This window comes from Cherax quadricarinatus, chromosome 49, assembly GCF_038502225.1.
Source record: "Cherax quadricarinatus isolate ZL_2023a chromosome 49, ASM3850222v1, whole genome shotgun sequence".
NCBI lineage: Eukaryota > Metazoa > Arthropoda > Malacostraca > Decapoda > Parastacidae > Cherax > Cherax quadricarinatus.
Genome location: NC_091340.1, coordinates 27,083,092 through 27,099,722, shown reverse-complemented (window position 1 = coordinate 27,099,722; position 16,631 = coordinate 27,083,092). Strand labels below are relative to the sequence as shown.

Sequence of the window (16,631 nt, the reverse complement as noted above, 5' to 3'; positions counted from 1 at the left end):
TACGTGATACAACTTGTACATACCATAGCTCACATCAGTGACATATTATATAGAAAGTTCCTGGTTATGTCGAGCATTTCCCGCAACTTAGGTTAATTTTGTCCCCAGGATGCAACCCACACCGGTCCACTAACACCCAGGTACCTACTTACTGCTAGGTGAACAATATTTGCTTCATAATTTATTTAAATACACACATCCCCTAGTGTAATAAACCTGCCTAATTATAATTAGAACGTTTATGCTTAATGGTTTAACCTTCCTGAATCATCAGGAGGGTTTAATAAGAACTTAGGTTTACCCTTGGTGGTTTAACATTGTTGTGGTAACTCGCTTGTCATTGCTTGCGTATACCACTGGCTGAGTAAGTCCCACTGTGAAATCCACTGCAATGCCAGATGTGATAGTTATGAGAGTCATTATAAAGGCTATAATGACACTTACAAAAGCCTTGACAAGTATAATGACAGCTGTACACGTATACAAATATGCAATAAGATCACATAAACAGGTGATATCAGAATACGCAAAACAACTACTGTGAACGAATAATGATATTACAGTTCCTTGATAATGTGAGAAGTCGCGAAAGCGCTTGGAATTTCACTATTCTATCACAGTGGTTTTTTTTTGTATACAAATATGTATACCTGGAGTATACTTACCTGGAGTTTACCTGGAGAGAGTTCCGGGGGTACAGTTATGACACCTATAATGAGATGACAGCTATATTGACAGTTATGACAGCTATAATGACATGACAGCTATATTGACAGTTATGACAGCTATAATGACAGTTATGACAGCTATAATGACAGTTATGACAGCTATAATGACAGTTATGACAGCTATAATGATAGTTATGACAGCTATAATGATTGTTATGACAGCTATAATGATTGTTATGACAGCTATAATAGCAGTTATGACAGTTATGACAGTTATGACAGCTGTAATGACAGCTATGACAACTATAATGACAGTTATGACAGCTACAATGACAGTTATGACAGCTATAATGACAGTTGTGACAGCTACAATGACAGTTATGACAGCTATAATGACAGTTGTGACAGCTACAATGACAGTTATGACAGCTATAATGACAGTTATGACAGCTATAATGACAGTTATGACAGCTACAATGACAGTTATGACAGCTACAATGACAGTTGTGACAGCTACAATGACAGTTATGACAGCTATAACGACAGTTGTGACAGCTATAATGACAGTTATGACAGCTATAATGACAGTTGTGACAGCTATAATGACAGTTGTGACAGCTATAATAGTCGTGACAGCTATAATAACAGTTATGACACCTATAATGACATGACAGCTATAATGACAGTTATGACAGCTATAATGCCAGTTGTGACAGCTATAATGACAGTTATGACAACTATAATGTCAGTTGTGACAGCTATAACGACAGTTATGACAGCTATAATGACAGTTATGACAGGTATAATGACAGTTGTGACAGCTATAATGACATGACAGCCATAATGACAGTTATGACACTTATAATGACATGACAGCTATAATGACAGTTATGACACCTATAATGACATGACAGCTATAATGACAGTTATGACAGCTATAATGACATGACAGCTATAATGACAGTTATGACAGCTATAATGACATGAGAGCTATAATGACAATTATGACACCTATAATGACATGACAGCTATATTGACATGAAAGCTATAATGACAGTTATGGCAGCCATAATGACAGTTGTGACAGCTATAATGACATGACAGCCATAATGACAGTTATGACACCTATAATTACATGACAGCTATAATGACAGTTATGACACCTATAATGACATGAAAGCTATAATGACAGTTATGACAGCTATAATGACAGTCATGATAGTTATAATGTCAGTTTTACTGAAAAATCATTATTTCCTATAACACAAACGGAAGATTTTTTTACACAGTTTCTGATGTTTTTCTCCCCGAAAAAAGGGATTTTTTTTTCATCTTGAAGTTAGAGGGAAATAAAGAAAAAGGCAGTTCATAGTAATTTCGCCCGAATGTTATGGTGACCCAAGGCTCACTCAGCCGGAACACTACACTGACGGACGTAGAAACAAAATCTCCGCATGGAACTTTTCCCATGGGGGTAATTTCTGGGAAACTTTGTAGAGGATTATATGTTAAGTAGCCTATAGGAAAGAAGTGGGGGTGAGCTGGGAAAATCTTGAGTGTGAGAGAAATGGATTTTTTTGTCATGTGGGTGTAAAAGTGTGCAGTACGAGAGTGTGGGCGACGGAACCACAACATTGGCCCTGGGTAGCTGCTGGCTGTTTAGTGTTACTTCAGGTGAGGTAGTGGTAGTGTATACGCTTGCTGGCTCGCTCGTGCTGGGATTCCTTCGTCTATCATTGTGCTATAATTCATACCAGATCATATAATTCATATCCCAGCTGGGTTGTGACGTTATCACTCACCACCGTGTCACAAGTAACGCGTTACTAATAAGGTGAGTTACTCTTTTGTCAACAAATAAATAAATTATATATATATATATATATATATATATATATATATATATATATATATATATATATATATATATATATATATATATATATATATAATTATATATTTCTACTATCAGTGTATTTTTTAAGCCTTGTATATCATGTTATGTAATTTAATATACTTATTTAAAATAATAGATATGGTGGCAGGGAATATTTAAATGGCTGTAGGAAGAAAAAATATTTTTTCTTTAAGCCTTTTAATGTACTACTTAGAGGCTGTAGCTCCCTGAATTATATATATATATATATATATATATATATATATATATATATATATATATATATATATATATATATATATATATTAACACGCGAGCACATAGAGAGACAGGGTCAGGAACTGCGACTCGACCCCTGCAACCACTTATAGGTGAGTAAATGAAGGTGATTACACACACAGGTGAGTACACACACACAGGTGAGTACACACACACAGGTGAGTACACACACACACACACACACACAGGTGAGTACACACACACACACACACACAGGTGAGTACACACACACACACACACACACACAGGTGAGTACACACACACACACAGGTGAGTACACACACACACACAGGTGAGTGCACACACAGGTGAGTGCACACACACACACAGGCGAGTACACACACACACACACAGGCGAGTACACACACACACACACACACACACACACACACGCGAGTACACACACACACACACACACACAGGCGAGTACACACACACACACACAGGCGAGTACACACACACACACACACACACACACACGCGCGAGTACACACACACACACACACACACACAGGTGAGTACACACACACACACACACACACACAGGTGAGTACACACACACACACACTCACAGGTGAGTACACACACACACACACTCACAGGTGAGTACACACACACACACACACACACAGGTGAGTACACACACACACACACACAGGTGAGTACACACACACACACACACACACACACACACACACACACAGGTGAGTAGACACACCCACAGGCGAGTACACATACACAAACAGGTTACTAAATACACACGCTCACACAGGTGAGAACACACACACACACAACACGTAAGGGACACTACAAGAGAGGAGAAAATGAACCAGCAAGGCTGGACTTAGTCTTCACCTTGAGTAGTGCAGATATCGAGGACATCACACATGAAAGACCCCTTGGGGCCAGCGATCATGTGGTTTTAAGCTTCGAATACACAGTAGAGCTACAAGTGGAGGGAGAAGCAGGAAGGCCAGGACGAATGAAGCCAAACTACAAGAAAGGGGACTACACGGGAATGAGGAACTTCCTGAACGGGGTTCAGTGGGACAGAGAACTGGCAGGGAAGCCAGTTAATGAGATGATGGAATATGTAGCAACAATGTGCAAGAAGGCTGAGGAGAGGTTTGTACCCAAGGGTAACAGGAATAATGAAAAAGCCAGGATGAGCCCATGGTTCACCCAAAGGTGCAGGGAGGCAAAAACCAAGTGTGCTAGGGAATGGAAGAAATATAGAAGGCAAAGGACCCAGGAGAATAAGGAGAGCAGTCGTAGATGCAGAAACGAATATGCACAGATAAGAAGGGAGGCCCAAAGACAATATGAAAATGACATAGCAGCGAAAGCCAAATCTGACCCGAAACTGTTATACAGCCACATCAGGAGGAAAACAACAGTCAAGGACCAGGTAATCAGGCTAAGGAAGGAGGAGAGACTACAAGAAATGACCGTGAAGTATGTGAGGAACTCAAGAGATTCAAAGAAGTGTTCACAGACGAGACAGAAGGGGCTCCAGAAAGACGGAGAGGTGTGGCACATCACCAGGTGCTGGACACGGTACACACAACCGAGGAAGAAGTGAAGAGGCTTCTGAGTGAGCTAGATACATCAAAGGCAATGGGACCGGATAACACTTCTCCATGGGTCCTGAGAGAGGGAGCAGAGGCGCTATGTGTACCCATAACAACAATATTCAATACATCTATCGAAACGGGGAGATTGCCTGAGGCATGGAAGACAGCAAATGTAGTCCCAATCTTTAAAAAAGGAGACAGACATGAAGCACTAAACTACAGACCAGTGTCACTGACATGTATAGTATGCAAAATCATGGAGAAGATTATCAGGAGAAGAGTGGTGGAACACCTAGAAAGGAATGATCTGTTAGGTGATGGACTGATTACATCGTCTTCAAGTATCTTCTGCTTCTATAAACTTTTCTGTACTCGACTGAAGAAGCCTACTGTGTAGGCGAAACGTTTCGAAATAAAGATACCTATCTGTTGCATATGTGTCTTACCTAACAACCTGTCGGTATTTTATACCATTTTAATGTTCAAGGAATGATCTCGTTAACAGCAGCCAACATGGTTTCAGGGACGGGAAATCCTGTGTCACAAACCTACTGGAGTTCTATGACATGGTGACAGCAGTAAGACAAGAGAGAGAGGGGTTGGTGGATTGCATATTCTTGGACTGCAAGAAGGCGTTTGGCACGGTTCCACACAAGAAATTGGTGCAAAAACTGGAGGACCAAGCAGGGATAACAGGAAAGGCACTACAATGGATCAGGGAATACTTGTCAGGAAGACAGCAGCGAGTCATGGTACGTGGCGAGGTGTCAGAGTGGGCACCTGTGACCAGCGGGGTCCCACAGGGTCAGTCCTAGGACCAGTGGTGTTTCTGGTATTTGTGAACGACATGACGGAAGGAATAGACTCTGAGGTGTCCCTGTTTACAGATGACGTGAAGTTGATGAGAAGAATTCACTCGATCGAAGACCAGGCAGAACTACAAAGGGATCTTGACAGGCTGCAGACATGCTCCAGCAATTGGCTCCTGGAGTTCAATCCCACCAAGTGTATAGTCATGAAGATTGGGGAAGGGCAAAGAAGACCGCAGACGGAGTACAGTCTAGGGGGCCAGAGACTACAAACCTCACTCAAGTAAAAAGATCTTGGGGTGAGTATAACACCAGGCACATCTCCTAAAGTGCACATCAACCAAATAACAGCTGTAGCATATGGGCGCCTAGCAAACCTCAGAACAGCATTCCGACATCTTAATAAGGAATCGTTCAGGACCCTGTACACCATGTACGTTAGGCCCATATTGGAGTATGCGGCACCAGTTTGGAACCCACACCTAGCCAAGCACGTAAAGAAACTAGAGAAAGTGCAAAGGTTTGCAACAAGACTAGTTCCAGAGCTAAGAGGTATGTCCTACGAGGAGAGGTTAAGGAAAATCAACCTGACGACACTGGAGGACAGGAGAGATAGGGAGGACATGATAACGACATACAAAATACTGAGAGGAATTGACAAGGTGGACAAAGACAGGATGTTCCAGAGATGGGACACAGTAACAAGGGGACACAGTTGGAAGTTGAAGGCACAGATGAATCACAGGGATGTTAGGAAGTATTTCTTCAGCCACAGAGTAGTCAGTAAGTGGAATAGTTTGGAAAGCGATGTAGTGGAGGCAGGATGCATACTAGGCGAATACACACACACACACACACACACACACACACACACACACACACACACACACACACACACACACACACACACACACACACATACACACAGATGAGTACAAATACACACACACACACACAAAGGTGATTACACACACACAAGGTGAGTACACACACAGGTGAGTACACACACACACACCCAGGTGAGTACACACACCCAGGTGAGTACACACACCCAGGTGAGTACACACACACAGGTGAGTACACACACAGCTGAGTACTCACAGGTGAGTACACACATAGGTGAATACATGCACACGGTGAGTACACACACACACAGGTGAGTACACACACACGCACAGGTGAGGACACACATGCACAGCTGAGTGTACACACGTACACACACACACACACACACACACACACACACACACACACACACACACACGTGAGGACGCACACACACACAGAGGTGAGGACACACAAGTGAGTACACACACACAGGTGAGTGTACACACACACACAGCAACACACACACAGGTGAGAACAGTAGTACTAGCAGTAGTGGTAGGAGGATGGGGAGAGAGCCTTCTGTTATACTATCCTCACCTCAACTTTGTAGACAAAATTAGTGAGAGCTTTGACGTAGTACGTCTTTTTCATTATGTTCCCACAATAACCTGTGTCTTCCACGGCTGCCTCACGTCAGGCAAATTTCAAGGAGAATGGTTCACTTTTGAAGGTCAGGGAATTTGAAATCTTATGAGGAGGAGGGGGGGCATCCCTCAGGGAAGGTTCCTTGATGCTGGTGAGGAGATCTTGATCTGGGGAATTGGATCTGTGCATGTTAGAAGCCTAGAGAAGCCTTGTGGAGCTCATATGTACTTTAGAGGTCGTGATGGCAGCCTTAACTATTAATAGATAATTAGGTTGGAGCGGTGTGAGAATTTTCACACTGGTTAGGTGAACCTGGATCCGACATGAGGTAAAGACGTTTTCTGTTTGGTACAGACTTTGAACTGGGCATCATGGGTAAAAGGGCCCCTATAATTCTCCTCTTGTGGGAGTTAACCACGAGAAAGTTGCGTTGACTATGAAGATCGTGACCAGGAGTCCACCCAGAGACTCGCGGAGTCCACCCAGAGACTCGCGGAGTCCACCCAGAGACTCGCGGAGTCCACCCAGAGACTCGCGGAGTCCACCCAGAGACTCGCGGAGTCCACCCAGAGACTCGCGGAGTCCACCCAGAGACTCGCGGAGTCCACCCAGAGACTCGCGGAGTCCACCCAGAGGCTCGCGGAGTCCACCCAGAGGCTCGCGGAGTCCACCCAGTCCACCCAGAGACTCGCGGAGTCCCCCCAGAGACTCGCGGAGTCCCCCCAGAGACTCGCGGAGTCCACCCAGAGGCTCGCGGAGTCCACCCAGAGGCTCGCGGAGTCCACCCAGAGGCTCGCGGAGTCCACCCAGAGGCTCGCGGAGTCCACCCAGAGGCTCGCGGAGTCCACCCAGAGACTCGCGGAGTCCACCCAGAGACTCGCGGAGTCCACCCAGAGACTCGCGGAGTCCACCCAGAGACTCGCAATAGTCCTGATAGCAGGTCTAGTAATTCCTCGTCCACCTTAAGGTTCTTCACACAACTGAGTTACTTAGCTGTTTTAACCTTTAAGGTTTAAATATTACTAGGAAACCAATGTAAATAATTATCGTGGTCTGACCTTTTTTTTTGGATTATTTTGATGTATATATGTTGGTAGAATTACCGACAATATGTAAAAGGACCCAAGTGCAACTCATGTGACATTTTAGTGTGGCAATGTTTCGCTCTCCAGGAGCTTTCTCAAGCTTGATAATGCTCCTGGAGAGCGAAACGTTGCATGATAATTGCATTTGTGTACCTGTGCCTAAATAAAGTTACATCTCTTTAAAGGAAGCAACACGTAGCTACCTGTGCTCCAGTGTCACGCAGGTAATCCAAATGTGTATCATCAAATTCGTCTTTGTTCCATTTTCCCAGAAGCAGATCTATAATGCACTCTCCAAGCCTGGGTGTCGTCTTTCAAACTTCTTAGCCTTCAACTTGGTGCTACAACAAGAAGGTAATTACTTCTTCGCTTTTTGGATTATGAAAATAAGATGATTTCTCGGTATCTAAAGTTTTTTTTTTTTTTTCGACGGGCATGCTCGCATAATTTATCTTTTCGGGCAAGTTCCCCGATGGCATTCTTCCCTTAGTGTAACTGGTATTTATTTATTTCTTCCTCCCCCTTCCCCTTAAAGTGGCAGTGGATGGGCCTTCAACTAATCTGGAAATCTGTGAGCACCTTAACCTCGAGAGGAATGCAGGCAACATGGCCACCTTGTTAAAAATAGACATGCAGTCTCCATGTTGTGCATGGTAGCTTCATGTCTGGTATAAACCTCGGTAAACCATACCGACAGTTTGGTTTAATAAAACACTTGAACAAACAATAGCACTTTTTAGAAAACGTTTCAGTCCTGGGACCTTAATCAAGGTTCCAGGACCGAAACATTTTGTAATAACCATAATAGATATCCATACAGTACATCCAATGTTGTCATCTATGAGATGATGGCTGGGTCCCTGGCGGAGAAGGCAATGGAATTATGGCCACACTTATAGAAGCTTGTTTCCGAAACTCTTGAAGAACTTGGAAGTTCCTAAATCCAGATCATCTCAGTCTTGCAAACAATTGCACAAGATCCCCTAGTTATTACTAAGTTGCAGTTCCCTGCAACACAGACTAAACTCTTAAAAGGAGACCTGCATAGGCATCAGAGGAGTCCAAAGCAGTTTCTATGGCAGGAGACATGCAAGACATCAAGACACTGTTGACAAAATTCATACCAAACATCTCTTAATAAAGTAAACACACACTGGAGTTTGCTGACCGCAAAAACAGTTGTAGTTAACCGCATTACAACTGATGGAATTCCATAGTATCGAAATTTTCTCAGTGGTGTGACAGCGAAGCTGCTGCAGAGATTACCTCTCGAGTGTTCCCTGTGAAGACATATCACCCCTCAAGGTAGGTTTCTGGATGCTGGTGAAGGGCTCTTGATCTGGGGAATATAATAAGTGCACCGGCTCCCTGAATTAACCCTGAAAGCCTTCCATTACCCTCTTCCCTCCAAATGTATAATCTCTACGGGTCTAGAGCTCTCCCATGATAATAATAACTATGAAGACACATCAGTGTTTGTGATCCTAGAAAGATGGCACAGTCATCAAACTCAGGAAGACTAAGAAGATAAATGTGATGCTAAACTACGGTACTGAGACACATTCAGAAATACCACATAGTTATAGTGAACAACCTTTAACTAAGCAGTCCAAGGTCTGACGCCTTCCAAGTCCTTGTCCATAGATGTTATCCTGACTCTCTCCAGTGAACAGTCAGATGCTGACATTGGGATTTCAGTCAGTGTAGTTACCCTCGCTTGTAATGTGGAACCAGAGGCAGTATAGGTGTGTAGACAGGTATACGACAATGTGAAGATGGACTGTGAGGTTCATAACATCTATCATCAAAGACATGTTCCAGTCGTGTATCTGGAAGACCATAAGAAAACGAAGAAGGCTCATGAGGAAGACTATGGAAATATTGAAAGAAAAGGTAGAACAGTTCAGGACAGAAAAACACAAAAATGGCCGAGATGTTAGAAAAAATGTGACTAAGAGGCAAGTGCTCTGAGGAGGCTACGTTAGGTAAGGTTTGTCACGACTCACGAAATCGTTATGACACGATTGCAAACCATACCACGGGCGGGGCTTGAACCCGCGGTCACAGACTCCTGAAACTCCAGACCGATGCGTTAGCCATTGGGTCAGCTGCCAGCTCATCTGGCTTGAGACCTTCCGCTGGCTTACCCCTCCCCCCCTTAACAAAATTTACATACACTTTTCTTTCTCTGTTACGAAGATGAAAGTCAAGGAGAAAACTTTAGAAGATTCAAAAAAAAAACAAAGACGAAAATTACAGAAAAATACGAAGCAAAACTGATCACAACAATCATAACGCGGCCATTTCTACTCTATATTTATATTCTGAAATTACCTTTTTTCTGTTTATTTTTGTACTGTGATATTGTATAGATTCTGTAAATGGTTGCTAGCCCCATGAATCTGTTGCTAGTTCCATGAATCTGTTGCTAGTTCCATGAATCTGTTGCTAGTTCCATGAATCTGTTGCTAGTTCCATGAACCTGTTGCTAGTTCCATGAATCTGTTGCTAGTTCCATGAATCTGTTGCTAGTTCCATGAACCTGTTGCTAGTTCCATGAACCTGTTGCTAGTTCCATGAATCTGTTGCTAGTTCCATGAACCTGTTGCTAGTTCCATGAATCTGTTGCTAGTTCCATGAATCTGTTGCTAGTTCCATGAATCTGTTGCTAGTTCCAGGAATCTGTTGCTAGTTCCAGGAATCTGTTGCTAGTTCCAGGAATCTGTTGCTAGTTCCATGAATCTGTTGCTAGTTCCATGAATCTGTTGCTAGTTCCATGAATCTGTTGCTAGTTCCATGAATCTGTTGCTAGTTCCATGAATCTGTTGCTAGTTCCATGAATCTGTTGCTAGTTCTATGAATCTGTTGCTAGTTCCATGAATCTGTTGCTAGCCCCATGAATCTGTTGCTAGTTCCATGAATCTGTTGCTAGTTCCATGAATCTGTTGCTAGCCCCATGAATCTGTTGCTAGTTCCATGAATCTGTTGCTAGTTCCATGAATCTGTTGCTAGCCCCATGAACCTGTTGCTAGCCCCATGAATCTGTTGCTAGCCCCATGAATCTGTTGCTAGTTCCATGAATCTGTTGCTAGTTCCATGAATCTGTTGCTAGTTCCATGAATCTGTTTGCTAGTTCCTTGAATCTGTTGCTAGTTCCATGAATCTGTTGCTAGCCCCATGAATCTGTTGCTAGTTCCATGAATCTGTTGCTAGTTCCATGAATCTGTTGCTAGTTCCATGAATCTGTTGCTAGTTCCATGAATCTGTTGCTAGTTCCATGAATCTGTTGCTAGTTCCATGAATCTGTTGCTAGTTCCATGAATCTGTTGCTAGTTCCATGAATCTGTTGCTAGCCCCATGAATCTGTTGCTAGTTCCATGAATCTGTTGCTAGCCCCATGAATCTGTTGCTAGCCCCATGAATCTGTTGCTAGTTCCATGAATCTGTTGCTAGTTCCATGAATCTGTTGCTAGCCCCATGAATCTGTTGCTAGTTCCATGAATCTGTTGCTAGCCCCATGAATCTGTTGCTAGTTCCATGAATCTGTTGCTAGTTCCATGAATCTGTTGCTAACCCCATGAATCTGTTGCTAGCCCCATGAATCGGTTTGCTAGTTCCATGAATCGGTTTGCTAGTTCCATGAATCTGTTGCTAGCCCCTTGAATCTGTTCCTAGCCCCATGAATCGGTTTGCTAGTTCCATGAATCTGTTGCTAGCCCCTTGAATCTGTTCCTAGCCCCATGAATCGGTTTGCTAGTTCCATGAATCGGTTGCTAGTCCCATGATTCGGTTCTTAGTCCCATGAATCGGTTGTTAGTCCCATGAATCGTTGGCTAGTCCCATGATTCGGTTGCTAGTCCCATGAAGCGATTGCTAGTCCCACGAATCGGTTGCTAGTCCCTTGAATCGGTTGCTACTCCCATGAATCGGTTGCTACTCCCATGAATCGGTTGCTACTCCCATGAATCGGTTGCTTCTCCCATGAATCGGTTGCTACTCCCATGAATCGGTTGCTACTCCCACGAATCGGTTTTCTCCCATGAATCGGTTGCTACTCCCATGAATCGGTTGTTTCTTCCATGAATCGGTTGTTTCTCCCATGAATCGGTTGCTACTCCCATAAATCGGTTTCTCCCATGAATCGGTTTCTCCCATGAATCGGTTGTTTCTCCCATGAATCGGTTGTTTCTCCCATGAATCGGTTGTTTCTCCCATGAATCGGTTGCTACTCCCATGAATCGGTTGTTTCTTCCATGAATCGGTTTTCTCCAATGAATCGGTTGCTACTCTCATGAATCGGTTTCTCCCATGAATCGGTTGCCACTCCCATGAATCAGTTTTCTCCCACGAATCGGTTGCTACTCCCATGAATCGGTTTTCTCCCATGAATCGGTTGCTACTCCCTTGAATCGGTTGGTACTCCCATGAATCGGTTGTTTCTCCCATGAATCGGTTTTCTCCCATGAATCGGTTTTCTCCCATGAATCGGTTGCTACTCCCATGAATCGGTTGCTACTCCCATGAATCGGCTGCTACTCCCATGAATCGGTTGCTACTCCTATGAATCGGTTGCTGCTCCCATGAATCGGTTGCTACTCCCATGAATCGGTTGCTGCTCCCATGACTCGGTTGCTACTCCCATGACTCGGTTACTACTCCCATGAATCGGTTGCTACTCCCATGAATCGGTTGCTACTTCCATGAATCGGTTGCTGCTCCCATGAATCGGTTGTTTCTCCCATGAATCTGTTGCTACTCCCATGAATCGGTTGCTGCTCCCATGAATCGGTTGTTTCTCCCATGAATCGGTTGCTACTTCCATGAATCGGTTGCTACTCCCATGAATCGGTTGTTTCTCCCATGAATCGGTTGTTTCTCCCATGAATCGGTTGCTACTCCCATGAATCGGTTGCTACTCCCATGAATCGGTTGCTACTCCCATGAATCGGTTGCTACTCCCCATGAATCGGTTGCTACTCCCATGACTCGGTTGCTACTCCCATGACTCGGTTGTTACTCCCATGACTCGGTTGCTACTCCCATGACTCGGTTGCTACTCCCATGACTCGGTTGCTACTCCCATGAATCGGTTGCTACTCCCATGAATCGGTTGCTACTCCCATGAATCGGTTGCTACTCCCATGAATCGGTTGCTACTCCCATGAATCGGTTGCTACTCCCCATGAATCGGTTGCTACTCCCATGAATCGGTTGCTACTCCCATGAATCGGTTGCTACTCCCATGAATCGGTTGCTACTCCCATGAATCGGTTGCTACTCCCATGAATCGGTTGCTACTCCCCATGAATCGGTTGCTACTCCCATGAATCGGTTGCTACTCCCATGAATCGGTTGCTACTCCCCATGAATCGGTTGCTACTCCCATGACTCGGTAGTAGTTGCATTTATTTTGTCAAAATACCTTTAGAAAAAATATAATTGCAGAAAGTACTGAGAGTACAATGGTGATTCAGAAGTTTAAGTTAATAATTACAAAGTGACATTTATGATGTGAATTGTAATGTCCAGTAGAGTTAGTTTTATACATGTCTGTGAGATTGATCCCACTAATCTGTGTGTAATATATGCTGTGGGAGGCTGTGGGAGGCTCAGGGGGGCTGTGGGAGGCTGAGGGAGGCTGTGGGAGGATCAGGGGTGGCTGTGGGAGGCTGAGGGGGGCTGTGGGAGGCTGAGGAGGGCTGTGGGAGGCTGAGGGGGGCTGTGGGAGGCTGAGGCGGGCGGTGGGAGGCTCAGGGAGGCTGTGGGAGGCTCAGGGGGCTGTGGTAGGCTCAGGGGGGCTGTGGTAGGCTCAGGGGGGCTGTGGGAGGCTCAGGGAGGCTGTGGGAGGCTCAGGGGGCTGTGGTAGGCTCAGGGGGGCTGTGGTAGGCTCAGGGGGGCTGTGGGAGGCTCAGAGGGCTGTGGTAGGCTCAGAGGGGCTGTGGGAGGTTCAGGGGGGGCTGTGGGAGGTTTAGGGGGGGCTGTAGGAGGCTCAGGGGGCTGTGGTAGGCTCAGGGGGGCTGTGGTAGGCTCAGGGGGGCTGTGGGAGACTCAGGGGGCTGTGGGAGGCTCCGGGGGGCTGTGGGAAGCTCCGGGGGGCTGTGGGAGGCTCAGGGGGGCTGTGGTAGGCTCAGGGGGACTGTGGGAGGCTCAGGGGGGCTGTGGGAGGCTCAGGGGGGCTGTGGGAGGCTCAGGGGGGCTGTGGGAGGCTCAGGGGGCTTTAGAAGCCTGAGGGGGGCTGTGGGAGGCTGAGGGGGGCTGTGGTAGGCTGAGGGGGGCTGTGGGAGGCTGAGGGGGCTGTGGGAGGCTGAGGGGGGTTGTGGGAGGCTGAGGGGGGCTGTGGAAGGCTGTGGGAGGCTGTGGGAGGCTGTGGGAGACTGTGGGAGACTGAGGAAGGCTGTGGAAGGCTGTTGGAGGCTGTGGGAGACTGTGGGAGGCTGAGGGAGGATGTGGGAGACTGAGGGAGGCTGTGGGAGGCTGAGGGAGGCTGTGGGAGACTGTGGGAGACTGTGGGAGGCTGAGGGAGGATGTGGGAGACTGAGGGAGGCTGTGGGAGGCTGAGGGAGGCTGAGGGAGGCTGTGGGAGACTGTGGGAGGCTGAGGGAGACTGTGGGAGGCTGAGGGAGACTGTGGGAGGCTGAGGGAGGCTGTGGGAGGCTGTGGGAGGCTGTGGGAGGCTGAGGGAGGCTGAGGGAGGCTGTGGGAGGCTGTGGGAGGCTGAGGGAGGCTGAGGGAGGCTGAGGGAGGCTGTGGGAGGCTGAGGGAGGCTGAGGGAGGCTGTGGGAGGCTGTGGGAGGCTGAGGGAGGCTGAGGGAGGCTGAGGGAGGCTGTGGGAGGCTGAGGGAAGCTGAGGGAGGCTGAGGGAGGCTGTGGGAGGCTGAGGGAGGCTGAGGGAGGCTGAGGGAGGCTGAGGGAGGCTGAGGGAGGCTGAAGGGGCAGGTTGGTGGCCGCCAAGTACTAAAATATTGTCTGGGGAATAACATTTCCAGTAGACATCAGGAAATTTTAAATCTTCGATCTGTTATCCCAACAGTGATGATCAGTCTGGTTGTTGATGCCACACCAGCATCATACACACCTATACTTATAAAAAAAATTGTTATAACTGTTACCATAAGGGGTGGAGGGGTAAGCCAGCGGAAGGCCTCGGTCAGATGACCAAAAGCTCCAAAGGCGGGACATCATGTAAGACCCGCGTCAGGAAACACTTGATTGTGGTTCTCGGTGATGTAAGCTGATAGACCACATGTAGCACTTAAGTATCGTTATTCCGATACGTTGCGCCTACATAGCAGGCTTCTTCAGTCCAGTACAGAGGATGAAACAGAGCAGTGGAGATGTAAAAACGATGGAATCACTCCATCACCACAGATATATATATATATATATATATATATATATATATATATATATATATATATATATATATATATATATATATATATATATATAATGTCGTGCCGAATATGTAAAACTGGTCAGTTACCAAGAACTCATTTAAAATTAAGTCCTTTTCAAAATTTTCTCTTATACGTTTAAAGATATATTTTTTTCATTAATGTTAATGTAATAAATTTTTAATTTTGCACCAAAAGAATCTTGGAAAACTTACCTAAGCTTATTATAACAAGAGCAATTTATTTTAGCCTAACCCAACTAAATATATTTTAAATACGTTTACAATAATTTAATACTAAATAAAACACAGCTAAATATATTTTTTTCGTTAGGTTCAGAATGATTTTGGCGAAATTATTGCATACACAAATTCTCGCTTGTCCTATATGGCAAGATGAGCGTTGCTATTTAAGCCAAGATCGCAAGTTGTGCCTATTCGGCACGACATATATATACCTTCTTGGGGGCACCGCTGGGTCACCAGGTCATCGACACTGTCCTCAGGGACAAATTGAATGACCTGTTGAGAATGGAGGAGAGAATAAGCGATCTTGATGCCCATGATGCTCTGTATCTCCTCACAAGGTGTCATACTATGCCAAGACTCACTCACTTACTTCTTGAGGTGTGCACCCTCTTTTGACAACCCAACACTCGATGAATTTGACGCACACCTGAGATCAACTTTTAAGAAGGCACTGAACCTGTCACTAGAGGATCAGCAATGGGATCAGGCAACCCTCCCAGTGCGACTTGGAGGTATAGGGGTGCGTAAAGCAATGCATATTGCTTTACCTGCTTTTCTGTCTTCGTGTTTGGCTTCCAGTGCAATAGTCAAGAAGATAGTACTCGAACGCTTGAGAGACTTGGTAGGAGCTCAAGACCCCAGGTTTACTGAAGCAGTGATTCGGTGGGACACCCTTACAGACTCCTCCAGTAGACCAGCTCCTCCCAAACAGCACAAACAGTCCCACTGGGACAAACCGATCATGGAAAAAATCGCCAACACAATGCTCTCCAATGCTTCAGGAAAGAACAAAGCTCGTCTCCTGGCAGTGAAGGCACCACACTCAGGAGATTTCCTGTTAGCTGTTCCCAATTCCTCCCTGGGCACCCGTCTCGACCCACAGGCCATTCGGATTGGTGTTGCTCTTCGCCTAGCCGCCCCCATCCTCACCGAACATAGGTGTATTTGCGGCAGGGCGACAGCTGATCAATTCGGACTTCATGGTCTCGTGTGCCACACAGCAGAAGGGAAGTATGCCAGACATGAGGAGGTCAATGACATCATAAAGAGAAGCCTCGCCACACCCCGTTGCCCAGCTCAACGGGAACCCCAAGTACAGAGGTCTGATGGAAGTCAAAAGCGTCCTGATGGAGCCACTATGCTACTCTGGAAGGATGGAAAGCAGATTGCCTGGGACTACACCTGTGCTGCCACATTGGCAGAC

The 16,631-nt window shown here is 45.7% G+C and overlaps 1 protein-coding gene across 1 annotated transcript in view; it reads left to right on the top strand.

Annotated features, from left to right (window-relative positions):
• The first annotated feature begins 2,336 nt into the window (after positions 1 to 2,336).
• Positions 2,337 to 16,631, top strand: part of LOC128697096 (Ig-like and fibronectin type-III domain-containing protein 2) — a 466,169-nt gene continuing 451,874 nt past the window's right edge. Inside the window, exon 1 of the mRNA XM_070095088.1 lies at positions 2,337 to 2,502. The gene's annotated coding sequence lies outside the window, so the exon portion shown is untranslated. The remainder of the gene's footprint in view (positions 2,503 to 16,631) is intronic.